Below are 27,815 nucleotides of genomic sequence, written 5' to 3' on the forward strand. Positions count from 1 at the left end.
TGAACCGTGGATGGTGAAATGATGGGTTCTCATGCGTGGCCCTAAAAGCTTTGGCAGAATGGGGTGTGGCTCATTCCCATGTGGCACGTGGCAAAGAAGTTCTAATTTTGGAACCCGGCACGCTTTTCCGAGGCCATAGAAATGGTAGAGCAAAGGAGAGGCCTTCCTGTACTTATCTGGTGATTGACAGGTGATAATGTTTTATTGGAGCAGAAACATTTCCGGACTAATTTATTCCTTCACTCATCTGGGTTAAAAGGGGTGGGGGGAGTTCCAGGGAGAGAAGGAGAAAATGGGAGCGGATTGCGGGGGGCTAAGCTGAACGTGTTTGCCAAACCACACATTCCCAACTTTCATAACTAAAACGAAACGTTGAATTAATCACAACAAATTAAAACACTATTTATTGAGGAACGGAGGGGCCCAACTTTTTGTAGCTTGTGGAATTTCCTCTGTCCCTCCTGTTCTTCTCTCCCCTCTCCCCTCTCCCCAGCCTCACTCCCCACTGGCAGATGAACTTGTTTTTCTTGCCACGGGAGTCCATCGAAATCAGAACACTACCTCGACAGGAAGCAACATATTCTATAGTTACCCTGGGAGCGGGGAGGTGTCCGTTCTCCTTCCTGGCACTTGGCATCCCAGGCAGCCTGGGGATGTGCCCTCGTACCCCGCTTCCACTCCTCCTGCCAGGGCCAGTCACCGTCAGGACGTAGCCAGGCTTTTTTATTGCACCAAAGTGAAACTCACTCACCGAATTCTTTCCACTTTTAAAACACTGCCTGGCTCGCTTCTCACGGAGGTCGTGTTGACTTGTGATCCACAGCTTCTGAAAGCGCCTCGGTCTGTAGCGTAGGCCACAGGGGAATGCGACGCTTTATTCTCTCTCCTAGGAGTTCTGTGACTTTTCAATCCTAGTCCAGTGACTGAACTCTCGAGACCACCCCGCCGCCCCCTCCCTCTGTCACGTGATGCAGAATTGGAGATGGGAGGGGAGGACCGGCCCCAGGCTTGGGGGGTGGGTGACAGCTGGGAGAATAGGGGGGAAGGTGTGGGGGGGCTCTGGTAAAAGGGGCTCGGGGGGTTGGGCTGTGAGAATTGGGGGAGAGGATGGAAGGGGCGCCACAGGTTATGAACCGGGCTCTGAAGGCTGGGGTGAAAGGAGCCGTGCCCCTGAGTGGCATCTGCTCTGCTGATGCGCCGGGCCCTTCCCGAGGGCACTGATGCAGAAAAGGAGCACCATCGCCTGCTTCTTACCCTCAAGAGGATTCCTCATTTTGCCACCAAAGGGTAGAGCGTGAGATGAACTTTTGTCATCATTCTGCCTGTTTTCAGTATACCCTGGACTCTGTTTTTAAAGGAGGTGTTTAGACTTGCTATGTTGGAAAAGCAAAAAAAAATAATGTTTTGTAAAACAAATATTCATTGGCTGACTAATATTTTGGATAGACTTAGGTTTCCCCACATGTTAGGTTTGCTTGAAGAGGAGACGGACCACATCAGGGGAGAAGGAGGAGAAAGATTCCTTCATTCATTAAAAGTGATTATTGGGTTAGAATTGCAGTCTTGCCTGGGCAAAGAGAGGGTGCTGAGCGCTGTCACCGGAGGAGGCGCTTTCTCTTTCACAGCCAGGTGTCCTGGGTTCCCACAGACCCACTGGATCAGACCACTTAATGGGCCATCAGAATTTTTCCCTTAAACCCCAACCCACCTCTCCCCATCCTCCCAGTATGGATATATCATCATTCAAGTTAGGTTGATAACCTGTGTTAGTAATTTTGTTTACAGCAGTGATTCTCATGGTGGGGGGTGGCCCCAGACCAAGGGCATCAGCGTCACCTGGGAACTTGTTAGAAATGCAGATTCTCAGGCCCAGCCCCACAGTTGCTGAGTCAGAAACTCTAGAGGGAGGGGCCAGGCCATCTGCCTTTTAATAAGCCCTCCATGTGATTCTGACACAGTTTGAGAATCTCTGGCCTTTGGAACTGTGCACTTTAAATGGGTGAATTTTATGCTCAGTAAAGATTTCAAAAACACACACAAAAATAGACCATGTGAAACAAAAATTATAGTGCTGTTCTGTGGGGTTTATAGCTGGTCAAAGTAAATATACGACAATAGCACAAAGGATGGAAAGAGGAAATGAGAACATGTGTTGTTGTAAAGTTATTTCCCTATATGTGAAGTGGTTTAATATTATCTGGACAGACGTTAATATGTTAAAGTTATATATTTTAAGCCCTGTTGCAACCACTAAAAACTAAAAGGAGAGGTAATCAATAAGGTTGTAGCAATGGAATCATAAAAAATACTCAATCCAATAGAAGGAGGAAAATAGTGACAAAAATTTAAAAGGAACAGATGAAGACAAATTGGAAAATTAATAGTAAGATGATAGATTTAAATTCAGCTTCCCAATGAAAAGATAGAGATAACATTGTGTAGAAAATAAGACACAAATATATGTTCTCTCAAAAAAATTTTTTTAACATTAAAACATAAGTGGATTGAAAGTAAACAGACAGAGAAAGTCACACCATGAAAATGCAAACCAAAAGAAAGCTGGGGTAAAGATATTAACATCATACAGAGTAGACATCAGAACAATGAAAATTACCAGAGATGATCAGGGACATTTTATAGGAATAAAATTGTCATTCTGGGGACTTCCTTGGTGGTGCAGTGCTTAAGAATCCATCTGCCAATGCAGGGGACACACTTCGATCCCTGGTCTGGGAAGATCCCACATGCCGCGGAGCAACTAAGCCCATACGCCACAACTACTGAGCCTGTGCTCTAGAGCCCGCGAGCCACAACTACTGAAGCCTGCGTCCCTAGAGCCTGCGCTCCGCAACAAGAGAAGCCACCGCAGTGGGAATCCCATGCACTGCAATAAAGAGTAGCCCCCTCTCACCACAACCAGAGAAAGCCTGCGCGCAGCAACGAAGACCCAACGCAGCCAAAAAAAAAAAAAAAAAGTGTCATTCTGCAGGAAGACGTAACACTGTAAATGTGCCCTCATCTACACGTGAAACAAAAAGTAAAGTAGAAATAGAAAAATCCACAAATATAGTTGGAAACTTCAGTATGCCTCTCTGTAAGTTATGGAACAAGTAGAAAATCAGTAAGGATGTAGAAATCTTAATCATAATATCATCTAAGTTGATCTATTTGACATTTATTGGACAATTTTCCCAATATCAGCAGAGTACACATTTTTTTACAAGTGCATATGGAACATTCACAAAGTATGGTGGGCCATAAAACAAATCTTAACAAATTTAAAAGAAGTGAAATTATGTGAAGTATATTATCTGGCCACAACAGAATTAAACTAAAAATCAGTAATATGTAACTCCAAATATTGGAAATTAAACAACATACTTTTAAGTAACCTATGGGTCAAAAAATCAAGAGAAATTAGAAAATAATTTAATTGAACAAAAAAGAAAGCACAGAACTTCCCTGGTGGTCCAGTGGTTAAGAATCCGCCTTCCAATGCAGGGGACATGGGTTCAATCCCTGGTCAGGGAACTAATATCCCACATGCCGCAGGGCAACTGAGCCTGCATGCTCTAGAGCCCGCACACCACAACTAAGATCTGAGACAGCCAAATAAATAAATAGATAGATAGATAGATGTATATGTCAAAGAAAGCACAACATATGACAATTCATAGGATGATGCTGGTAAGGCAGCACTTAGAGGGAAATTTATAGCATTAGATGTACCTGTTGGTAAAGAAGAAGTTCTCAAAGCAATAATCTAAGCTTCCACCCTTCAGAGCCTTGAAAAAGGAAGAACACAATAAATCCAAAGTAAGCAGAAGAAAGGAAACTATATAGATAAGAACGGAAATCAATGAACTTGGAAACAGAAAAATAGTAGAGGAAAATCAACAAAATCAAAAGCTGGTTTTTTGAGCAAACAACAATTGAAAAGCCTTAGCCAGACAGATCAAGGAAAAAAGAGAGCAGTCACAATTACCAATATCCAGAATGAAAGAGGGACATCACTACAGATCCTACAGATATAAACTGCAATAGTAAGGCACACAATAAGAGACTATTAACCTTTATGACAATAAATTTAATAATATACATATAATGAACAAATTTCTTGAATGACACACACTATTAAAGGTCACTAAAGGAGAATTAGATAACACACATAGCTCTCTATATAACATAAAATTTGAATTCATACTTAAACATTTTCCTACAAAAATAAACTCCAGGCCCAGATAGCTGGTAGCTGGTGAATTCTACCAAATATTTAAGATATAAACAATTCCAATTCTACACAAACTCTTCCAGAAAATAGGAGATGAGGGAACACTTCCCAACTCAATTTACAAGCCCAGAATAACCCTGATACCAAAACCAGACAAAGATATTGCAAGTAAAGAAGACTACAGACCAATATCCCTCATAAATATAGACTCAAAAATTCTTAGCAAAATTTTAGCAGATCAAATCCAACAACATATAAAAAGAGTGACACATCATGACCAATTCTGTTTACCCTAGGAATGCAAGATTAATTCAACATTTTAAAACAAATGAATGTAATTCATCATATCAGTAGTCTAAAAGAGAAAAACCATATGATCACCTAAATATATATAGAAAAAGCATTTAGCAAAATTCAGTATCCATTATTGATTTGTAAAAAAAAAAAACTGTGGTAATTAGGAGTGGAAGAGAACCTCAGGCTCTGATAATAATGGACAAATAATGAACATCTGTGAAGAACCTATAGCTCACATCACACTTCACAGTGAAAGACTGAAGGCTTCTTCCTAAGATTAGAGACAAGGTAGGATGTCTGCTCTTGTCACTTCTGTTTGACGTTGGGCTGGAGTTTCCAGCCAGTGAAGTCACTCCAAAAAAAAAAAAAAAGTAAAGGGCATTCAAATTGGAAATAAGAAATAAAATTACCTTTATGTGTAATTCAACATGATCATCTATGTAGAAAATCCCAAATGATCTGCCAAAAAAGAAAAAAAAAAGTTCAAGAGCTAACAAATTTAACAAGGTTTCTGGACACAAAGTCAATATATAAAAATTAATTGTATTTATATATACTAGAAATGGACAATTGGAAGTTGAATTTAAAAGGCAATACTATTTACAGTAACATCACAAAGTTGAAATACTTGGTGGTAATCTTACAAAATATGTTCAAGGTTTGTATGCTAAAAACTACAAAACATTGATAAGAAAAAATACGAGAAGACCTAAATAATTGGAGAGCTATACCATGTCCATGGATTGGAAGACTTAGTTTTGTTAAGATACCAATTCCCCCCAACCTGATCTATCAATTCAGTGCAATTCCAATCAAAATCTCACCAGACTTATTTTGGTAGACATTGGCAAGCTAATTCTAACACTTACGTGGAAATGTAAAGGAACTTAAATAGCTCAAACAATTTTGTAAAAGGAAAACAAAGTTACAAGACACACTATATGATTTTAAGACATACTATAATGCCTCTGTAATTAAGACAGTGTGACATTGTCATAAAGATTGACATGTAAATCAACAAAACAGAATAAAGTCCAGAAGTAGACCCACATACAGATGGTCAATAGATTTTTCAACAAAGGTGCCCATATAACTCAATGGAATAAAGACAGTCTTTTCAACAAATGGTACTGGAACAACTGGATATTAATATGCAAAAAAGAGAGAAATAAACCTTGACTTAGATCTTGCCCATATACAAATTTCAACTTACAAAGGTCATAAATCTAAAGGTAAAATTTTAAAACCATAAAACATGTAGAAGAGAACAGAAACAAATCTCTGTGATAATTTGTTAGGCAAAGACTCTTAGGATACCCAAAAATGACCACAAAAGAAAAACTTCATTAATTGAACTTTATCAAAGTTAAAATCTGCTTTTAAAAGACACGTTTAAGGACATGAAAAGACAAGCCACAAACTAGGAGCAAGTATTTGCAAAACACATCTGACAAAGGACTTGTAGCCAGAATACTGAACTCTTATGACTCAATACTAAGACAAATAATCTAATAAGAGGCAGGTAAAAGATTTGAAGTAATACATGAAGTAATATACAAAAAGATGCTCAACATCACTAGTCGTTAGGGAAATCGAAATTAAAACCACTGTGAATTACCACTAGACACCTACTAGAATGGCTAAAATAAGAAAATTTTAAAAAAGGAAAGGTAAAGAAAATCAGACTATACCACGCGCTGACGGGCGTGCGGTGCAACAGGAATGTCTCACCTTACTGGTGGCACAGCCTTGTCGGCAAACTGTTTGACAGTTTCTTAAATAGTTAAAGTACCCTTTACATAGGATCCAGCAGTTCTGCTTCTCGGTGTCTACTGGGGAGAAATGAAAACCTACATTCCTACAAAATCTGCGCACAGATGTTTATAACAGCTTTATGCAAAGTAGCCGAAGACTGGAACCAACCCAAGTGCTTGTCAGCTGGTGCCCAGATGAACAGACAGTGGTGCGTCCATACAATGGAAGCTGCTCTGAAATAAGGAGGAACAGGATGCTGGTACAACCACATGGGTCTCAGGAGTATTGTAGTAAGTGGACGAGACCAGACTCAAAGGCTGCGTACTGTGGAATTCCACGTACAGAGCGTTCCAGAACAGTGACACCACAGGGACAGAAAAGAGAGAGGTGGTTGCCTGGGGCCAGCGCTAGGTGAGGGACCGTCTGTTAAGGGACCGGTGTTTTGTGTCTCTGTTGCCGGGGAGGCATAGCCTCGCCAGAAACACTTGTCAGGTCATCCAACAGCACGTGTGAAAGGGGTGAAATTTACTGTATGTAAATTATGCCTCAGGAAGCCAGAACTTAGTTAAAATGTGTAAAGCCATCAGGCAGGACCTGCCAAATGTAGTAGGTGCTCAATTAAAAGGGGATCCCATCATTGCAGCCCATCTGTCTGTTTGGGGGGACAGGAAAGACGTCCCATGGGAGGAGGGGACCCTGTGGGCTTGGATGTGAGGAGGTGCTCCAGGCAGAGGGGGAGCCCCTCCAGAGGCAGGAGGGAAGGAGCAGCTTTGTTGGGAGCAGCTGAGCAGCAGAGGCAAAGGTTCTGGCACAAACCCCTCTCCCTGCTCCTTCCTGCCTTCGCCTCCCCCGTGGGTCAGGGAGGTGAGGCTGGCCCACCCGCCTCCGCCCTTGCCCAGTGACACACCCCTCACTGGCTCCATGCCGCTGCCTTTGGTATCTATTTAACCGGGTACCGTACGGGCACAGAGACCGAGGTCAAACCCAGAGATGCCAGCCCCCATCTCCCCCAGGCGCTCATACCTGTGCCAGGAGCCATCCTTCCCAGCCCACCTGCCTGAGGACGCACCTCCTTCCCACCTGCTCCCTTCCCCTCTTCTGCTCCTACGAGGCTGAATGAGATGCTGAGGGCAAAAGGGGCCCAGCTTGTGAGACTTTCTTTTGGGGCTTTCCAGCACGGGGGTCAGAGGTCCACAGCATTCGGGAAGGAGCCCAGACGTTTGAGGATTTATCCAACTGACTTTGCCCCTGACAGCTCACCCGTAAGTAAGCAAACTCGTTTTCCCGAAGATGCCCGCCCTCTTGCCCCACTCCTGTCCAGCTCTTGGGCATACAAGGGTGCCATGTGGGAAACAGGACCCGACCTTGTAGTGCCACTGTGCCAGGTGCAGCCATAGAGAAAGGCTCAGTGGAGACTGGGGCCGGGACAAGAAATGGTTAAGGGAACCGAGGCAGGCGGTGATCGGTAACCCGCTGACAAAATGACAAAATGACGGGTGTACTGGGAGAGCAGATGCAAGCAAGCCAGTGTTTGAGTAGCCCTAACTATGTGGAGGTGAGGCGGACACACAGAGGCTCCAAGCTGGCAGATACCTGTCCCGGCCTCGTGTCCACAGCCGGGAAGACCCCCTCCCAGGTGGCAGTGCTGCCTTCCCCCAAAGGGAGGGCCGCACGTCTCTGACCGATTCCGCAGTCCTCAACACGGCTCCATCTGAAGAAGGCCTGCTCCCCGGGCCGTGCTGGGGTGGCTCCACAGCCTGGCGTGTCCCCGGCCCGGCAGCGTCGGGGCAAAGGGCCCAGATCTCCCAGCGACACGGGGAGAGCGATGACGGAGGCACAGCAGAGCCACGGCCGGCCTGCCGCTGGAAGATCCCTTTGGAAAGTGGGAGGAACCGGCTATTTAACGTATTCTTTGTGCCATCCCCCCAAAGGCGCAGCCAACTGGAAAGCTATCTTAGCAGGAGACTGGAAAGAAAAAGGCAATTTTTCTTGGCCTCGTGGTCTCGGTTTCCTCTGCTTTTGGCGTCGGGGCTGTTTGCTCTCTGATCACTGCCGAGCAGTGGTGCTGGGCAGCGGGCGGCGCCCACGCCCCGTCACCTCCCCATCTCAGGTTGCGGGCACCTCTCAAGTCTGCAATAAAGCGCCACTGTTTACACAAGCAAAAAGACCAGTGATGAAAGAAAAAACTCCAGGACCACAAAGACGACCTTCACGGGTGTGTGGAAAGCGCCGGAGGCATTAGACCCCCGTGATGCTGTTCCCATAATCTTGTCATTAAGCAAGCGCTGCTGATGGCTGTGTTCAGGGGACACCCCCTCGCTGGCCCTCGGCTCCTGCCTGCCTTGGCTGGGCTTGTGCTGGGGCGCGGGCGCGGGTACTCCCAGGAAACACGCTCACTTAAACAAACGTGCATACGCTGGTGCATACACAAGACACGCGCACAGACGTGTGGACCCGCTCCCACTCCCACTGCCTGGGGTGGCCCCGGGGGGAGTGAGACAACACAAGTATCCTGCACGCTTAGAAGTCGCTCCACCTGAAGTAGATGCTGTGGTGGTTGCCGTTTGTTATTCTGACGATGATGACGGTGACAGTATCTTAGATTCTGGGACCCCAGGAGGAGGAGTCCAGCCTGGCCCAGTGACCTTCCTCCTGGGAGGACCAGCTCCGCCTCCAGGCCCCCACATCCAAGGACGTCTCTTTCCCGCTGGGACGCTGGATTTGTCAAACTGGGTCATGCTGACGGGTATGCAAACTTGGCCTCTTTATCCCCTTTCCTTATAAATCAGCCCGTAATGGGAGGCTTCGCCAGGAGCCTCTGGAAACAAGAGTTGCTCTTCCCCAGCCAGCCTGGGTAGCGAGTGTGGAGGGTCAGGCCTGCCCCACCCGCAGGCTCCACTCGACGTGTTTGCGGGGAGGTGAGCCAGGCTTGGGTCACGTGCTGCAGAGTTGTTTTTGGCACCAGCCTTTTCTGCCGGAGAGCACCAGAGGGGCTGAAGAGTCAGACGATTGCTCTAAACAATAAGTGCGAGCCCCAGTACCCCCGAAATGTGGCAGGGCTCCCCCTTTTCCCAAGAAGAGGTAGCTCAGCCCAGATGGCATCGGCTGCTCAAATGCGCCAGCCCGGGTGAGGGAGCTGCTGGGCGGTGGATGGAGGGGGCAAACTGCCCTCGCTGGAGGGTCGGCCCGCCCGGGGCTGGTCGGGCTGGCGGTGCGTTGGCCAAAGGATTCGAGGAAGCAGCCCGTGACCGAGCGGAGGGTGGGTTCCAGAGTAGCTGCTGGTCAGACGGACCCTCGGGGACCCTGGACTTTGGACGGTCCACGTGAGTTTGGACTGCCCAGGGTAGGGAGGGAGGTCCTGGGGGGTGGCAGGGCGTGGGGAGTGCCCTCCGTTAGCAGGAGGAGCGGGTGGGAGTCTGGCCCGAGGTCAGCTCCTGCTGAGGCCCCGCCACGTTCCTGTGAGAGGCGGCTGGGGGTCCAGCGCTCCTGGTGGGAAAGCCCTTGAACGTGGAGGGGTGTGGACGCCCAGTGGTCCCGTGCTTGCCCGGCGTTGCCCACGAAAGACCCTCAAAGCTGACGGCCTCTCCCGTCTTGCTGGGGTCCCCAGAACCCCAGCACCCTCTGTGCCCACTGTGCAGGCTTGTGTTCAACCCAAGAACCCACACGTTCTATTAATAACCAAGTTCTCCTTGATAAAATTGGAAAATCTCCTGCAGGTCTTCTAAATGCAGCAATTCACAGCCTCTCTGTAATTAGAACAAGGCTAGATTATGCCAATTAGAATAATAAAGGAAAGCCTGCCTCACTCTGTGGATAATGCTTTTTGTGGAAACAGATTATGAATCACGACCCTGACAACGTCCCCCCCCCAGAGTTTATTTAGGGTTTTTTTGACTTGAAGAAGTCTCTGTAAATTGAACCTCAGAAATGCTGAGCGAATCCCAAATGTGGTTTATAGAAGTTTGAAGTAGTCCAACTTAATTCCAGATTGCCTGCATTTTTTTTTTTTTTTTACATCTGTGAAATCAAAACCAGACAGATGCTTTATTAAAATGCAGTGCCTAATGCTAATTTTTTTCCCATGGCTAGTGTAATCGGTCCCGACTTTTTCAGTTTCTCTGAGTGTTTATCTTGGAGTGGCTCGAATCTCTTCCATCCTCTTTCTCCTCCTCCCGTGGCGTTCCCGGTCTCTCTTCCCCCTAGCAGGGTCTCAGGAAGCCGCCTGGGCAAGGAGGCAGGGGTAGGGGCGGCCGCTGGGGTCTGTTTCCCAGGCCCTCCTGCTGGGATCGCGGCCTCCAGCCTGCTGGGCTCTGCCTCTCCCACCATTTCTCCTTCCGTGACCCCATTTCCACTCTGGAACTCTGGTCTGGCCCTAAGCTGTTTCACACTCACTGTTTCCGAGCAAACCATGAGCATTCATTACACACCCCCCGCCCCGCTTTTGCCCAAGCTGCTGTCCCACCCGAGTGCCTACCATACATATTAGCCTGAGAATGCCCCCGTCCCCCATCCTCCCGGTGTCTGTTCCTGTTTCACCAATTCCGTGACATCTCCCTCACCCCAAGCACCGCGACTGGCTCCCTCCCCCGAGGTCCCATGTCACTTTGTAGCATCTGTGACATCGTGGGAGACTGTCTGTCGTCATCCTGAGTGTGACTCCCGGGGATTGCCCCAGCTGCTGTGTTGGGAAGGATTCTGAGGCTGTGTGACCTGGTAGGGCACTGCCGGCTTCTTTAGTGAGGCCATCGCGGCAGCTCCCGGGCAGACGTCTGCTGAACACGGTCTGGATCCCGTGGTGCTTGAACCTGCCAGAGCACCAGAACCCCTGGAGGCTCGTTAAGCATGGACCCCAGTCCCAGAGCTTCTGGTTCTGGAGGTGGGGACACTGATGCTTGTCCTGGGCTGGCAGCCTCAGCCTCCCCAGGAACCCTGTGCGAAATGCAGACCCTCACCCTGCCCAGGCCTACTGCGCGAAACTCTACATTTAAAAAGATCCCCAGGGGGCTCCTGTGTTTACCAGAGTTTGAGAAGTGCTGGCTTAGCCCCTCAGCTCCCTGGAGCAGCGACCACGTCCTGTGTCTCTAGCAGTCTTTGCACATACTTGTAGGACGGATGCTCCGTAAGCCAGGTGTTGCCTCATTTTCCCATTTGAAAAGGAAGACCCTTCTTTCCCGAACCTTGTCCCCAGTGAGGGGAAGATGCTCTATTAAAACCCTGAAGGGCGGGCTTCCCTGGTGGCGCAGTGGTTAAGAATCCGCCTGCCAATGCAAGGGACACAGGTTCGAGCCCTGGTCTGGGAAGATCCCACATGCCGCGGAGCAACTAAGCCCGTGCGCCACAACTACTGAGCCTGTGCGCCTAGAGCCCACGAGCACAGCTCCTAAGCCCGTGCGCCTAGAGCCCGTGCTCCGCAACAAGAGTAGCCCCCTCTCGCCTCAACTAGAGAAAGCCCACGCGCAGCAGCGAAGGCCCAACGCAGCCAAAAATAAATTATTTAATTAATTAAAAAAAATAAAAACACTGAAGGGCATTACGTACACAGCAGCACTTTTTAAAGTTTCTGGAGGTTCAGCAAACGTGGATAAGATCGGGGGGAGGGCACGCCTTCAGTGGTACCTTCTGAGCTGTGTACCTGCCCCGTCACCTCTGACAGCAAAAGCGTCTGAGTGCACTTCTCAGAATAGCACCAGAAGGATGAACGTGGTAACGCTTGGACGCCGTACCCGAGCAGTAGGTGGGGTACAGAGGTCTCGTGAGGTCAGGGAGGAATTGACTCGGGGAGGGATGTTGGGCCACGTGGACGCGTGTGCCTGCACAGGCCTGGGACTCCTCTCTGGAAAGCACTGGGTATACCCAACGCGGATTTATTGTGCTCCTGCTGTACGCGGGGCACTGGGCTGGATCCTGGGGGCGGGGAATTGCTCCCTGTGCTGGTTGCCACCGCAGAAAAAGCCACAGAAATACTAACCAACCAGGAGGGAAGCAGATTCCAGGGAACTTTGGGGAGCCTCATGCACCATTCCTAACTCCGACCCCTGCCTGTCCTGCCTTGACTTTTCTGTCTTGTTTCCTCATCTTGATCCTTTGTGCTGCGAGGTGGGTGGTCGTACATGCGGCTTTGGGCTTCGGGCTAAGGACTGGTGGGTGGGTCCGAATCCACGTATGTAGCTAATCTGGATTCATCAGGCCCAAACCTTCCCACTTTTCTGGGCGTCTCTCTTTTTTTTTTCTTGGTCTGAAACATTTTGATTAGTATAGACTCACAAGAGTGGGGAAGACTTTAAAGGCTAATTTCAGGTCCAACACCGACACATTTTAGAGGAGAAAAGAGGGACCCTTGGGCATCTGCCTGGGTAGTGGCTGAACCAGCACCGACACCCTTCCCCTCCACGGCCCCCACACGCCGGGCGCCATGCTGGGCGTTTTGCACACCTCACACTTTTGATTCGCATAGTGGAAGAGATGACATGTTTGTGAGATTAACAGAGGCTCGTGTTAGCTGGAGCGAGGAGGGCGGGGAAGGAGAGGGTAGCAGAGATTGAGCTGGAGAAGTAGATGAGGATGAGATCACACACAGCCGTATGATGCGTGTTTGAGATTCGTCGTTGTCCTGAGGGCAATAGGGAGCCATTGAAGGCTCTAGGCTGGGAGTAGCACAAGCAAAACTGTGCTTTATAAGCATCCCTGTTGGATTTGGCAGGGCTGAGACGGAGGCTGAGGTGAGGCTGGTGCAGAGCCCGGGAGAGCGACGGGGTTGCTTGAACGGGGGCGGTGTGTGTATAAACGTGTAAATGGGATTTTGCAAATTGTTGCAGTCACGCTTTGCCTTCCGTGGAATATTAGTTTCCTGTTGCCTCTGTTACAAACTTGGGGCTTTAAACAACAGAAATTTGTCCTCTCCCAGACCTGGAGGCCGGAAGCCCCCGAATCCAGGTGTCGCAGGGCCAAGCTCCCTCCAGAGGCTCCGGGGGGTCCTTCCTGCCTCCTCCGGCTCCCGGGGGCTCCGGGCTGCATCCCTCCATCCCTGCCTCCTCTCCTCTCCCTCCGTCTCCCTCTTTTAAGGATGTTTGTGACCAAACTCAAGTCATCCAGGAGCATCTCATCTTAACTCACACCCGCAGCGTCTTTGCCATGTAGGGCGGCATCCACAGGTTGAGGGATTAGTACCTGACGTCTCTGGGCCACAGTCCAGCCCCTCACATGGGGCCAAAGGGCTCACCTTCATTTGCTGGCTCCCTGCTACCTGGAAGGGGCTTCCGTGGTCCCTGGCCTAGCCTGGACCTGCCGTTGGGAAGTACTTCCATGTCCATGACCTCTGACCCTCCCAGGAATCCACGAGAGGGGCAGGCAGCTGCACTCCTGCCTGGAGAGAGGAAGGACAGGCTCAGAGGGAGGGAGTGACCGGCCCCAGGTTGCCCAGCCAGCGGCACTTACAGATGCGAGCGTTGTGCTCTGATGATGGCACAGGGGAAGGGCTTGCAGGCAGGGCGGCAGGCTGGCCGGGCCACCTGGGGAGGCGTCACGGGGAAGCCAGGAGAACAGTTTACCACTCGGGGCCCTTTGGCTGCAAGGGCAGAAACCCAGCCTAGGCGCCCCCAGCACAAGCGGACCTGCTGACCTGAGCCCTGAGGGCATGTGTCCGGCTCGAGGCTCCACTTCCTTCTCAGGAGGGCCGGCCCTCATGACAGCAGGGTGGCGTCTGGCAGGGTCTGGTCACACCCCTGTGTGGCACGAGCTCCTTTCTCCAGGGCTCCCAGCCGTGTCCCGGAACCTCATGGGCCGCTGCCCCCTGGACCAGTCCCCGAGACCAGGCGACGGTTGCTCGGATGGGCTGGATCGTGTGGCACTTCTGGGAGCTGGTCAGCTCTGCCCAGGCCACGTGACCTGAGGAGAGATGGGGGTGGGGGCAGGGGTGCCACGGGGGCGACTGAAGTGCTGTCCCAGAAGCTGGGGCACGGACCCCGTGGAGCCGTGGCCGTCCTGGCTCACACGCTGACCAGCAGAAGGCTGTGCCTCGGGAGTGTGTCCACCCCGGGGGCGTCTTGGTCCTGAGACCCTGAGTGGCAGAGCTTCTGACCACCCCAGAGGATGACCTTCCCGCCTGCGTGGAGTCTGTGTCACACGAAGCTGGGGGACACATGCTCAGCTTCCACTTAGCCGTTCCCTCCTGAGTGTGGCGCAGAAGCGTGTTTGCAAACAGCTATAAACATTTAAGACTCCAGTGACCACATCAAATGTGCACTGGGAAAAAAAAAGAAAGGCGCTCCATGTGAATGCAATCACACGTCTGCAGGCAGCTCGGGTTTCTCTCTGACACCAGGGACGTTCTGAACTTTGTGGGAAGAAGCCTCAGCTGTTTGCCCGGTCACCACGGTCCCACGTGTGGGCGTCTGAGCCTTCACATCACGCGCAGGGAGGGAACGTAGCATCCGCTGCGTGCCAGGCGCCGAGCTGAGCATCAGGCGTCTGCTCTCCAGTCCTCAGTGACCTTGAGAAGGAGTGTGGCCAACCCCATACTCATGAGGACACTGCGGCTCAGAGAGGCTCGACAACTTGTCCAGGGACGCCCAGCAGCAGGTGGCAGAGCAGGGTGTGCTGTGTGTTTCCGATGTCTCTTTTTAATCGAAACGTTTTCTTTTCTGTGTCCTCCTGTGCTGCTGGATTAGAATGTCATCATTCTAGGTGAGCTCCCAAATGCTGTCCCTTTGCAGCAAAGGGGACCGCGTGTAGCATTGGAGAGCCTCCGGGTTCCCTTAGACACTGGAGAGACTTATGTGGGCTTAGCACAGGTGCTGGGTTTAAGGAGTTCTCCTGGGTGAGCAGGATCTGGGTGCCTTGAACTGTCTCCCCAAGTCTCTGGGGAAGCTAATCTCACCCCTGTGGTGAAGCTGGGCCCCCATCCCAGCCACGGCGAAGGCGGGAGGGGCGAGTCCTCCCTGCAACCCCCTCAGTTCCTGCCCACCTTGGGTCCCGTGCTGTGACCCCACGTCACAGAGTGGGGAAGGGGAGCAGTGGAGCCCGAAATCCTGCACCGTGGGTGCCGGGGTCTCAATTTCCCACACGATGACCCCAGACTCAGGTCCCACAGCTGGAAGGCCAGGGCTCGGATTCCAACTCAGGTCTTCAGATTTCCCGGGGGTGCCCCATGTTGCTTACCCGCAGGATAAACGTGTTGGTTTAAGGTCTGCGCTTCTGCTCTGCTGTGCCGTCTCCCCCCGTGTAATGAGCATCCCACACGCCAGGGCTAGAGCTCCCAGCAGCTCTGCAGGCTCTGGAGGGTGGTGGAAACAAGGTTCAAGGCTGGCTTTCCATTCACACGCCCCCCCGCCTTCGCCCGCCCCGGGCCGGGCATCCCTGTGGGGCCGGCGTCCTTGCCCCCCTGTGCAGCCGGGACCCCAGAGACCCAGAAGTCCAGCCACCCAGCCGGAGCTGCAGCTGCTTCAGCTTCCTGCCAGGCAGCTGCACGATCAGAGCGGCCGTGGACACTGCGTGCGCTAAGTGGAGGTGCCCTCTGGACCCCAGCTTCCCGGCAGGGTCTCCGTGCCCTTCTGGCTGTGGCAGCAGGCCTGCCAGGTAGGCATGGGTCACCCTTGGGTCGTTGCCAGAGGCGGGTGTGTTATCGCTGAGAGCAGACGTGCCATCGTGCCGTCCCCTCCCCTCTGTCCCCGCACCCACCAGGAGGACGAGGGCCTGGCGCCCTCCTCGCTGGGGTGGAGGTGCCCTGGCGGGTCACCCTTGGTTGTGAAATCAGTTCGTTTGGCATCATCGTGGCTGCTGCTGTCCAACTCATCCTTCATCGTGTCAGGGCTCGCGCCAAGCATAGCACAGTGTGTTGCTGGCACTGTCCCGCCAAGTGGGAGGGCCGTGGATGGCCAAGTGGCATGGGTCCAGGAGGCCATCAAGAGCAGGGAGACATGAGGGGCTGTCTGCTGCTGCTGGGGGAGCATTCCGTCTGCAGTGGCCGGGGCCTGGGCCTCGGGATATGGACACGGGGTCCTGAGAGAACCGTGTGTGCTGTTGCTGGGAAGCCCATCACTAGTGGACTGGGGGCAATGACCATGGCCCCAGGCCCGACTACCTGAGAGGTCGTTGGCTTTTGCTCTGACTCCTTCTCTCCACCTGACTGCAAGTCCCTGAGGGCTCCTGTCCTGCTTCCCCTGAGGGCTCCTGTCCTACTTCCCCTGAGGGCTCCTGTCCTGATCCCCTTGGGGGCTCCTGACTTGATCCCGCTGAGGCTCCTTATGCCCTTTGGCCAGTAGAGCAGTGTTTGGGAGGCTGCTTGAGGAAGAGCCTGAAGGTTACAAACAGGAAGAGAAGTGCCAGTTGTACAGACGGAGTCAGGGTCTGAACAGCCCTCCTGAAGTACTCGCTCCTTTGAAAGAATATCTGTCAATATCTGTACCAGGTCCCCAGCAGGACTGGTGTCCACAGACTTCAGTCCAGCCCTGGGAACTGCCGGCACTGAGGTCCTGAGAGGTGCTCCCGCGTGGCTTGAGCACTTGGCCGTGGCTGGACCCTGCGTGTTGGGGACAGGCCTAAGGAAAGGGGCTCTGGGCTGGGCGAACCATAATGAGGGAGCCTGAAGGCTCCACCAAAGGTTCCAGCCTGCCGAAAACCCAAGGCCCAATGGGTGCTGCTCGACCCTCAGGACACCTGACATCTCAGGTGCCAGGCACGGAGGTGGGCGGTCCTAGGGTTGGCCAGCATCTCCCCAGAGGCCCCGAGGCCCCAGCTCGTCCCACGTGTCCTTAGTTGTTGCTGTAGCGTCGTCCGGCATCTGCAGGCACCAGGCCGGCTTCTTTCCGGAAGGCACAAAGGCGGCCCAGGTTCCAGCTGGGGCCAGGGGTTCCCAGGCCATGAACAGACCAGACTGCATCCTGCAGTTGGGTGGGTACTGGATTTGGGGTCTGAAAATCTGGATTTGAGATCACAAGCTGCCTCAACAGTGTGGCCTTGTCTCACTTCTGGCAAACGGGGTAATGACGTCACCACCCCGAGGGTTTCGGGAAGATTAGTTGACAAGATGCATCTGCAGGTACTTTGAACTCTTTTAAAATATATTTATTTTTCTTCATTCGGTCACAGAAGAGAGAAAGGGCCAAGGGAGCTGAATAAACAAGAGTAGGGGAGGAAGCTTTGAGGGAGAGGAAAAAGAAGAGGTATGTATTGGGGCAAAAGTCAGAATTCTTCCAGCATCTCTCCTGGGAGCCAAGTGATAAGCCTCATTCATTCATTCATTCGTCAGTCCCCAAACACCAAGACACGGTAATAGGCCCAGCTGAGAATTTTAAAAGGAATAACAATTCCTGCTCTCATGGAATATAGGCAGATAGGAAGTAGTGATTGTGTTTGGTGGTGAGTTACTGGTCAGTTTTGCCTCTCTCAAGGAGAGAGGACTGAATGTTTGCATCCCCCCCAGATTCATTCACTGAAGCCCTAGCCACCAGCGGGGTGGTATTTGGAGGTGGGGCCTTGGAAGGTAGTTTGGTGTGGTCATGATGATGGTGACAGTGATGATATTGGTGATAATGATGATGATGGTGATGGTGGTCATAGTGCTGATGGTGGTGGTGGTGATGATGGTGTTGCTGATGGTGGCGGCAGTGATGGTGATGGTGGTGGTGATGGTGGTGATGATACGCTGACAATGTTGATGGTATTGATGGTGGTGATGGTGGTGATGATACGCTGACAATGTTGATGATATTGATGGTGGTGATGGTGGTGGTGATGATGGTGATGGTGATGGTGATGGTGGTGACGATGGTGTTGCTGATGGTGGCGGTGGTGATGGTGATGGTGGTGGTGATGGTGGTGATGATACGCTGACAATGTTGATGGTATTGATGGTGATGGTGGTGATGATACGCTGACAATGTTGATGGTATTGATGGTGGTGATGGTGATGGTGGTGGTGATACGCTGACAGTGTTGATGGTATTGATGGTGGTGATGGTGATGGTGGTGGTGAGACGCTGACAATGTTGATGGTATTGATGGTGGTGATGATATGCTGATAATGATGATATTGATGATGATGATGGTGATGGTGATGGTGGTGATGATGGTGTTGCTGATGGTGGCGGCAGCGATGGTGGTGGTGATGGTGGTGATGTTACGCTGACAATGTTGATGCTATTGGTGGTGATGGTGGTGATGTTGATGATGATGGTGATGGTGATGGTGGTGATGATAGTGCTGACAATCTTGATGGTATTGATGGTGGTGATGGTGATGATGATATGCTGAAAATGTTGATGATATTGATGGTGGTGATGGTGGTGATGTTACACTGACAATGTTGATGCTATTGATGGTGGTGATGGTGGTGATGTTGATGATGATGGTGATGGTGATGGTGGTGATGTTGATGATGATGGTGATGGTGATGGTGGTGATGATAGTGCTGACAATCTTGATGGTATTGTTGACGTGATGATGGTGCTGCTGATGGTGGTGGTGATGATGGTGATGATGGTGTTGCTGATGGTGACATTGATGATAATGGTGATGGTGATGGTGGTGATGGTAGTGCTGACAATGTTGATGATATTGGTGATGGTAATGATGGTGGTGGTGATGATGAGGGTCAATACCTGTGGAGCATGGGCTTTGGTCCAGCCACTCTCTCGAGCTCTTGACCTTGATTACCTGGTTATTTCCCTTCACAAATCAGCCAGCTTGGAGTTATTGATTATCTTCCTCTTCTAGATGAGAAATCAGGGACCTGGAGATGAAGACCCTTGCCCAGGTCACGTGGCCAGCAGATGGCACTGAGCTGGCCAGCGCCAGAGCTCACTCTTAACCACTTCAGGGTCCCAATTTCAGGTCTGCAATTTCACGCTGTGTCCTTTCCTCCTTCCCCGCCCACTGTGATTCGCTCTGGGGCAGATTTAAGCCCTTCTTTATTTTCCAGTCCAGGGGTTTGTCAACGTTTCAGTAGACTTGCATAAATCCACCTTTCTGGTGCCAGGACAGTGCGGCCGAAGGGAAACGTCCTGTTGTTCTGTCCTGGAAAGGGACGAGGGAGCGTCGGGTTTCAGGAGTTCGAGGGAGCCAGGCGATCGTGGACACTCACGGAAGGCTTCTTCGGGAGACCCCGCTGCTCCCCCAGGAAGTAATTCTCTCTGAGCCCCAGTCAGGGGCCAGTTTGGCAAGGGGGCCCAGGCTTCGCGGCGTGGTGGCAGTCTTGTTGCAAACCGTCTATTCTCAGAACACAGCTGGGCTGCGTTGTAATCACACACAGATCTCGGCAATAAATAAGGTGTGCGCGGACATGCTCTCAGATGAGTGTGAATTTCTGCAGTGTGCACAAACAAATTTCCCAGCCTTGAGACAGCTAGAGGAAGCCAGGAGGGGTGGACCAGGGCTGTCTGGGGGCCGTGGTAAGTGGTGATTTGAAAATCCGCAGTTTAGTTCACACTGATGGTTTGGTACGAGGCTGTGGACGTGAGGGTTTTCTGGGGAAGCGAGAGGCTGGCCGGGAGCGGGCGTGAGGCTGTGGCTGCTGCCCACCCTGGCCCCGGAATGGGTGCGGTTCGCTTCTGGAAGTCAGGCCTGCTTGGGCGGGTGCCCCGGCACATCGTCCGGGCCTGACACACAGGTAGTAACCGTCCTCGCCGAATGGGTGAGGCGTGTGTAATTTCGTGTAGAGAAAGGGTAGAAACGGACAATTGCTCTGGGACTTTGGGGTACCACAGAGGCTCCAACGAGAGCAGAGCTGTGGACATCAAGAAAGGGCCTGATGGCTCTCTTATTGGTTTTCATGCCCTGAGCTATCTAAACAGAAATCTCTTCCAGAGTGATTTATATTCTGAGTAAACTGGTCGAGGACATCCTCTGTGGGCTTGGGAAGATGAGATGGAACTCCAAAGAGGATGATTTGACGGGCAGATAGCCGGTCCCACAATGATTGATTTGGGCATCTGGAACCATCCTGCCCAGAGGAGGCCGCGGCGCCATCCACAGCCTCTCTCGAGGCCTCGGGTCAAATCAGCAATAGTCTATTCTCACTTGAGGTTTGGGCTCTGACTCTGCCCCACCTGCCCGGCTGCACCTGGAACGCTGGCACCTCTGAGGCCAGCCCTACCCTTTCAGTCTGGGGGGAAACTGAGGCCCAGAGAGGGCTGTGGCCCGTGCCGAGGGGCACTGAGTGTGTGAAGCTGTGCTTCGCAGACGAGTGCCCTGAATCCCAGCCTGGGTTCATCTGGACGGCACCCAAGCTCGTCGGCCGCCAGCTCAGAGGGGCCGGTCCGGGGTCGGGTCTGCTGCCTGGACCAGGTAAGGGGCTGGCTCTGAGTGGGATGGTTTTGTGACTCTCAGAGGGAAGGGCCGGCGCAATTCAGCTCTCCTTGGGTCTGCCCGCGCCGTGACTGGGGAAGCCTGGGCTCCGCCCACGGGGCTTAAACAGGAGGAGGCGGGGTTGGCGGGTCCACTGAGAACTGGCTGCACAGAGGCCACAGGGAGTTGGGGGGGCCATGTAGTGGTCACGCGCCATGGACCCCGAGGCCCGTCTCACGCTCACTCTCTGCCTGGGTCCTCACAATGGCCCTTCGCACCCTGGTGTCACCGTTCGTCCTAGACGGGAAAGTGAGACTCAGAGAGGGCAGCCAGGTGCCCAAGGCCACACAGCAGGAAGGCGAGGCCCTGCCCCACACAGAGCTCTTCCCCAGGGGCCGCGCGGCCTGGTGAGGATCAGCCCCGCCTGCGCCTCCAGCAGGACGTCGTGGAGGGGACACCTCGCCCTTGAACAGCCAGTTACTTCTCCCCTGGGCCATGGTCCCCAAGGGTCTCTAGAGGAGAAACATCTTGTTCATAATTTGTCCATGGGTTTCTGCCTTTGACGGTCCTCGGAGCCTCGTGGCTGCTGCCCCAGTAAATCAGGGCGTGATTTACTGGCCTTGGACGGCGCTACCGGGCATCCCATCTAGGAGGCTGGCTGTGCCCTCTCTCGAGGCCTTTGTGTGAACTGTGCTGCGGGGAGTGGGGAGACAGCGGCCTAGACCAGCTGTGGCCTCAGGGGTCCTGCCCCCTGTACAGAGAGACGGGGAGCAGGCTCTGGGGCCGGTGGGACAGAAGCTGGCAGGGATGCCTCTTCCCACGGACCACCCGCCATCTAGATGCTCCTCTTTCCATTCTCAGTGCTGGCTGCACAGCCGGTGCTCAGGCACCACGTGTCACATGGGACTCAAGGCACAGACAAAGCGGGTGCCTTTCCCGAGGACATGTGGGCCAAAGTCTTGGGGTGACGTGACCAGCTTTGCGTTTCAGACGAAGCCCGTTCCCATTGTGGTAGTTATCACTGCTGTGTAACAAATGACCCTGAGATGCAGCAGCTGTGCTCCATCTCACAGTTTCCGTCCAGGACTCTGATAGCAGCTTGGCAGGGTGGCTCTGGCCTCACAGCCTCTCCGTCAAGATGGGCTTGTGCTGTGGTCACCTGAAGGCCTGCGGGGCCTGGAGGGTCCACCTCCAAGCTCACGCCTGGAGAACTCACGCTGGCTGCTGTTGGGGTCACCTGCCGTGTGGACGTCCCCATGGGGCTGCTTGAGCTTCCTCACAACCTGGCAGCTGATGCCCTCCCCCCGCCCCCCAGAGCCATGAATCACGGGAGCGAGGTGGTGCCTGTTGACCTCGTAAGTCACACACTGTCATGTCCGCAACCTCTATTCATTAGAGGTGAATCTCTAAGCCCAGCCCACACTGAAGGGAAGGGAATTAGGCTCCACCTTTCAAAGGGAGGAGTGTCCACGCATTTCACAGCATATTTTAAAACCACCATGCCCATTAAAGCTAGATAAAGCGAATGTCTTCATTCATCCAAAAAATATTTAATGAGCACCTGCTATGTCCCCAGTTCTGGGGACAGAGCAGACATAAGTGGCCGTCATGTACTCACATGGCAGCGGGTGAACAGACAACATGTGGGTGTGTTCCAGATTGTGTGGTTTAAAGGGTAAAGACTGGGTAAGATGCTGTTTCAGGTGGAGAAGGCAGGGAAGCCTCTGGCAGCTGACACTAGCGCAGAAACCCGAGGAGGTGCTGACCCACGTGGGTCTCTACCTCCTGTGTCTAGAGGCTTGCTCTGGCTGCTGGTGGACGGGAGGCTGGGCTGGGGCTCAAGCGTGGAAGCAGCGAGACCAGTTGGGGCGACGGCAGTGTCCAGACCAGCACCGTCCAGTAGAACTTACTGCTGCAGTGGAAATGTTCTACATCTGCACGAATGCAATCGCCATCACTCACATGTGGCTTTCGATCACTTGGAGTATGTCTCGTGCAGTCGAGGAAGTGAATTTAAAATGTATTTAATTCTAATGACTTTCCACTTAAATAGCACCTGTGGTTCCAGGTGGCTGTAGTGGACAGTGCAGGTCCACAGTGGCTTGGGCGCAGGTGGCAGCATGGGAGGAGGTAAGAAGCGGCCAGAACCCGTGTATATTTTGAGGGTGGGGCTGACAGGTGTTTGATGGATGGGTGATGAGCAGAATGGGGTGCTAGTTGCCCAGGCCTCCGGACTGTGAAACCCGGCTTTGAATTCCGGCTTCGTTAACGGGTGGTTCTGTGGGCTGGGTCCAGTCCCCAAACCTCGCCAAGTCTCAGTCTCCTAAGAGTAGGGGTGGTCGCTGTGCTGGCTTCTCAGGGGTGCCATGAAGCACAGAGGTGATGGTGAGAAGCCCGCGTGGCTCAGATTCTGTACATGTCAATGCGGGGTGAGCCAGCACCAGCTGGGGAGAGAGACCCTCTCTTTATATATCGCGCTCGTTCTACTTACAGGAACGCTGCTGTCTCCTCGGTGACCGGTGTCAGCCCAGGTTCCACAGGGGCTCCCCTTGGTGCCTATGGGGCGCACCAGGCTCTGTGCTGTGGCCTGATGGCCCAGGCCTGGCCCTCCCTCTCCCCCCAAAATGCCTCCTCCTGGGCTTCCCACTCTGGCTTCGCAGGGACGGTCCAGGCTGCACGAGGAACCCTGGCCGGCTTCTCGGCAGTGGCCGCACATGACGTTCTAAGGGCTGCCTGTCAGTGGCTGTGCACCTGCCAGGCACATAGACGGGTCCTGGGCACACACGCTTGTGGGTTCATGGCCACAGCACGGCGGCCCTGGGGCCCCAGGCTCCTTGGTCTGGGAGCCTTGCAGGGCACCAGCTCGGCCTGCCTGGGCAGCTCTGCACCTGTGAGCTTGTCCCCAGTGGCCTCCCCTGGGTTCCCGCATCCGACAGCCCCGCAACGAAAAGCCCATGTGACAGTGGACGATGGAGCGTCCAGAAAAGATGAGACCTTTTCATTATAAAACAGGTGTTTTCAGAGGAAAAATCCAGCCAATGCCGGGCAAGCATCCGTCACCGGGCCGTTCGTGCCACGCTCTTCGGCCAGCCCCTCCGGGTCCCATCCGCCGCAGTGGGACTGTCAGCAAGCAAGGGGAGGTGTTGCTGCCCGGCAACGTGGACGGCAGGTGGATGAAAGGGACACGTGCACGAAGTGAGGGGCCGGCGATGGGGCAGGCACGCAGCGCTGGCACCGCCAAACCCCGGCAGGCTTTCCTGGAGAAGATGGAATCGGGAGGCAGGCTCAGCAGCGACGTGCCGGGTTCTCCAGGGTGCCCTGGGAAGAGGGGCAACTCTGTGTCCAGGCGCTGCCTCTGGGGCTCGGACAGAAGCCTTCCCTGGAGCCTGGGAGACCGAGAAACCGTCGCTCCCTCGTTCAGAGGGTGGCTTCCTGCCCTCTGTCACCGGAACCGAAGGCCCCCCAGGAAGAGCGCATCCTCTGCACGCCTCGGCCCCCCGCTCCCGCAGCCGAGCTACGCAGGAAGACCGACCCTCTCCCGTCGCCGGACCAATGGTCTACGATACAAGGACGTATTTTTGAACGGCCGGCCGTGCCTCTGCTTGTCGTCTGCATGGCCGTGGGCTGGATGTCACGGCACAGCCAGGTAAGGGCAGCCGGTTTACTCTGCCTGGTCTCACTGTTAAAGCCATGGCGTGGGATGTGACTTTGGAGAAAAATCCTAACAAGCAAGACGTGTTTCCAGTTTTCTGAGAGGCTTGATGCCTAGTCTCTGGGCGTGAATAGCCGTCGGCTCCTCAGGTTCTCCCAGAGACGCCCTCCGCCCACGCTCAGGCCCAGCCCCGATGCCATTCTCAGCAGCTGCTCCGGATGCAGGAGGGGGAGCGGTGGCCCTGGCCTTGGGGACAGAGTGAGTCCCTTGTGTGTGCGATGAGGTGGCCCGTCCATCCGAGCACACTGTCACTGGGCAGGGGCCTGGGCAGTTCTGTGTCCCTGCTGTGTCCACAGACGCCCCCAGGCGCCAGCGCTGTCGTGGTCCCCGCCGGGCCGCGCGCTTCGCCCTGGCCCTGAGAGCCACCAGCCTGCTCTGCGCCCCAGCTCACCCATCTGGACCAGGCAGCAGCTCTTTTCTGTCAAAGGGCCAAAGGGTAAATACGTTTTTGTCACTTACTCTTGCTTTGCAGCTTCTTCCTTTAAAAATGCAGGGTTGAAGACCGGTCTCAGTTCACAGGTCAGACTCGGCCGTGGGCCGCAGTTTGCAACCCCTGGAGTGGACAGCGGGGTGACAACAGCGCCTGTCTTGGAGGGACCCCAGAGGCCCCGAGCAGCGCGACGCCTGGCGGGCACGGCGGGCGTGGCTCCCCCGGTCACTTGCCTTGGCCCCATGTTTTACCAGTCAGGGACCTGAGGCTTGGAAAGGCTAAGAATTTCCCAGAAGTGCCGTGGCGGCTGGTGGGCGGGGCTCTGCTGAGCCCCAGGCTGCTCCCTCCGTGCTCTTGGCCGACAGACCCTGCTGGCCTCACCCTACCTGCCCGCTGGGCTCTCCCCTCCCTGCCTTCTCCGGTATCTCCCCCACCCCCTCCCTTCTCCCCAAACTCCCCTAGTGGCCCCTCTAGGGAGATTTGCATCTCAGAGTCCCCAGAGGGCGGCACCTAACCCAGGGAAGGGCAGCCTCAGGGAGCTCCTAGCAGGGCGCAGGGGCCCGGGACCCAGTGACCCACAGTGTGCATTGGCTGCTGTATCATTCCGTGTGAGGTGAGGGTGGCACCACGTCCCATAAGCCCTCATGGCGAGGCCACGTAGAAGGGACCGAGCTTCGCTGCCCCTCAGGAGGTGCCTGCAGCCCCAGCCTGGGGGCTGGGCTCCGGCCGTCCGGCCACGTGTAGGCATGGAGGCCCCGGTGAGCCCTGCTCCGCGTCCCCGAGGTTCCCGAGGTCGGGTCAGCTGTACCGGGCAAGCTGGGGCCAGGTGCCCTGTGTACCTGCCTCAGGTGACGTCTCGTCCTTCACCCGGTGCCCTCGTCCCCGATGGAGCCACCCAGCAGGACACATTTGCTCTGGCCCTGAAGGATCCAGGTTCATCTCCTCTTAGAACCTGAGGCACAGAACGGGTTTACGGTTCTGGGGAGGAACTTGGGGGAACACAGCCGAGCTTGCACTTCCAGGGCAGCCCCGAGGGGCGTGTGTCATTTCTCATCCTCTTGCCCGCTTAGATGTCCTCAGGCCCCACACTGTCCCCGAGGGAGTCTCCCTGGGCCAGCACCTGGGGCGCGGAGGTGACGGGGACGGGGTGTGCGATGACGGCCCCAGGAGGGGTCTCTGCCCGTGTGGCCCTCGGCGTGCGGCACGTGTCCTGCAGTGTACGGGGGCTCGCTGAGCAGTGCTGCAGCCTCACACAGCTGGGTAAAGTGCCCTGTGACAAGGGCAGCCTGAGGGATACTTTGGAAACAAGAGGAAGGTTCAGATCAGCCACCAGGGAGTCGGAGCCGAGAGGGAGGCGGAGGGGAGGCAGGGTGCCTCCACAGGGGCTGCGACCTGGCCCGGGTGCCCGAGAGCCTCAGCTGGGGGCTACCCATCTCCGTCCATGCCCTGGAGCCTCTGCCATCAGCCTGCGGCTCGGGGGCACTGGGTGTGCCCGGGTCTCACCCACACTGTGTCTTCAGTCCTCGTGGGAGCTCAACCGAGCAGGTCCTCGTGCTAGTGTCCTGGGGCCACCGTAGCAAATGACCATGCACCAGGGGCTTCAAACAACAGAAGTCTATCCTCTCACAGTCCTGGAGCCGGAAGTCCAAAGTCAAGGTGTCAGCGGGCCAGTGTCCTCAGGAGGCTCAGTGGAGGGTCCCTCCTGCCTCTTCTAGCTCCTGGGGGCTCCAGCGTCCTTGGCCTGTGGCCGCCTCCCTCCCGTCTCTGCCCCTGGCCTCCCGTGGCCTCCTTCTCTGTGTCTGCACGTCCAAGTCTCCCTCTTCTAATGAGGACACCAGTCATTGGTTTACAGCCCACCTGACGACCTCGTCTTGACTTCATCACGTCCGCAAAGACCCTGTTTCCAAACAAGGTCACGTTCACAGGTGCTGGGGGTTAGGACTTGGGCATGTATTTGGGGGGGGGAGGACATAATTCAACCCGTAACAAGTATGAAGTTTTAAGTAAGAAGAATTTTTTAAGAAGTACGTCCTAGCCCCTCAGAGTGGCTAGAGGCGACCAGAGCTTTGGCCCTGAGGTTCCTGGGAACCAGAGCAAAGCAGAATTTTGTGGGCCTGCGTGCGGCCCCTCTGCTTCTCTTCAGCCGCTCACATCAGGCCCTCCTGCCCTTCAGCGCAGAAAACTGTCCAGAGGGAGGCGGGCGGACAAGAGGGAAGAGAGGTTCCGCTTCAAGCTTCTGAAGGATTTTCTCCAACAGACAAGAGGCTTCGTTGGCCAGAGCTCAGGATCACCTTTGTAGGAGGGAACCAGGCACAAGATGCAGACAGAGCGGGGCGGTTAGACATCTCTGCTACGGTCCCCGCTCGATTGGACTTGGCTATTGGAAGCTGGTGGCCGTGGGGTGGGGCCCGCCATGTGCTTTTCAGAAGTCTGCAGCTTCCCACCGTCACCCCACAGACCTGGAGCAGCCCGACATGGGCAGCGGAGCAGTTGCTATGAAGCGAAGGAGTTCCACTTGGGGTGCTGGCCCCAGCCTCCCGGCGTCCAGGAAGCTGGCGGGCGGTGGGCTGCAGGCGTCCAGCAGGAACCGGAGCGGGGCCAGCTCTTGGTTTCTGATGTGGAAAGTGGGGAGCACATTCGGAGGGGTTGCTGAGGCCACAGAGTCTTGCCCTGTCCTGCTGGGGGACAGGGCAGGCAGCCTCGCCCAAAGCCTGCAACCTCCCCAGCACCCCGATTTCACCCCTGACGTCCTCGAAGCTCTTGGCCGCGAGAATCTGAGGGAGCTCGTTACTTTAAGAAAATAAATGGTGAACGAGGAAGATCATATCCTAATACATAACCTCAAACTGCAGTGGAAAGTGTTCCCGAAACAAAGTCAGTGTCTCCTGTCCCCTGATTACTTCCCCGTGTCCTCCGGGAGATCTGAGGGGCCCCCCGGGCGGGGGGAGCCGGAGAAGGTTTCCTGGGGCATCTCTGTGCCTGGACGTCTGTTGCCAAGCAGAGTCCCCCGTTTGGGCTGTTGCGCAAGAGCCGTTTCTCGGGATTCTAATCCCCTGGTCAGCAGCCAGTAACAATCCACCACCCGCGTCCCGGCCTTTCCCTTCACATCA

The 27,815-nt window shown here is 54.0% G+C and overlaps 1 protein-coding gene and 1 long non-coding RNA gene across 4 annotated transcripts in view; one reads left to right on the top strand and one right to left on the bottom strand.

The window, feature by feature from the left end:
- ZNF469 (zinc finger protein 469) overlaps window positions 1–27,815 on the top strand; it is a 285,469-nt gene that overhangs the window by 62,678 nt on the left and 194,976 nt on the right. The window lies entirely within an intron of this gene.
- LOC309648404 lies at window positions 924–16,867 on the bottom strand. Its single transcript, XR_014256652.1, has 3 exons — window positions 13,902–16,867; window positions 13,503–13,646; window positions 924–11,088 (listed from the first exon to the last, which is right to left on the bottom strand). It is a non-coding gene; the product is annotated as an uncharacterized lncRNA (long non-coding RNA).

Source organism: Balaenoptera physalus, assembly GCF_965194825.1.
Source record: "Balaenoptera physalus genome assembly, chromosome: 19".
In the NCBI taxonomy this organism is placed as follows: domain Eukaryota; kingdom Metazoa; phylum Chordata; class Mammalia; order Artiodactyla; family Balaenopteridae; genus Balaenoptera; species Balaenoptera physalus.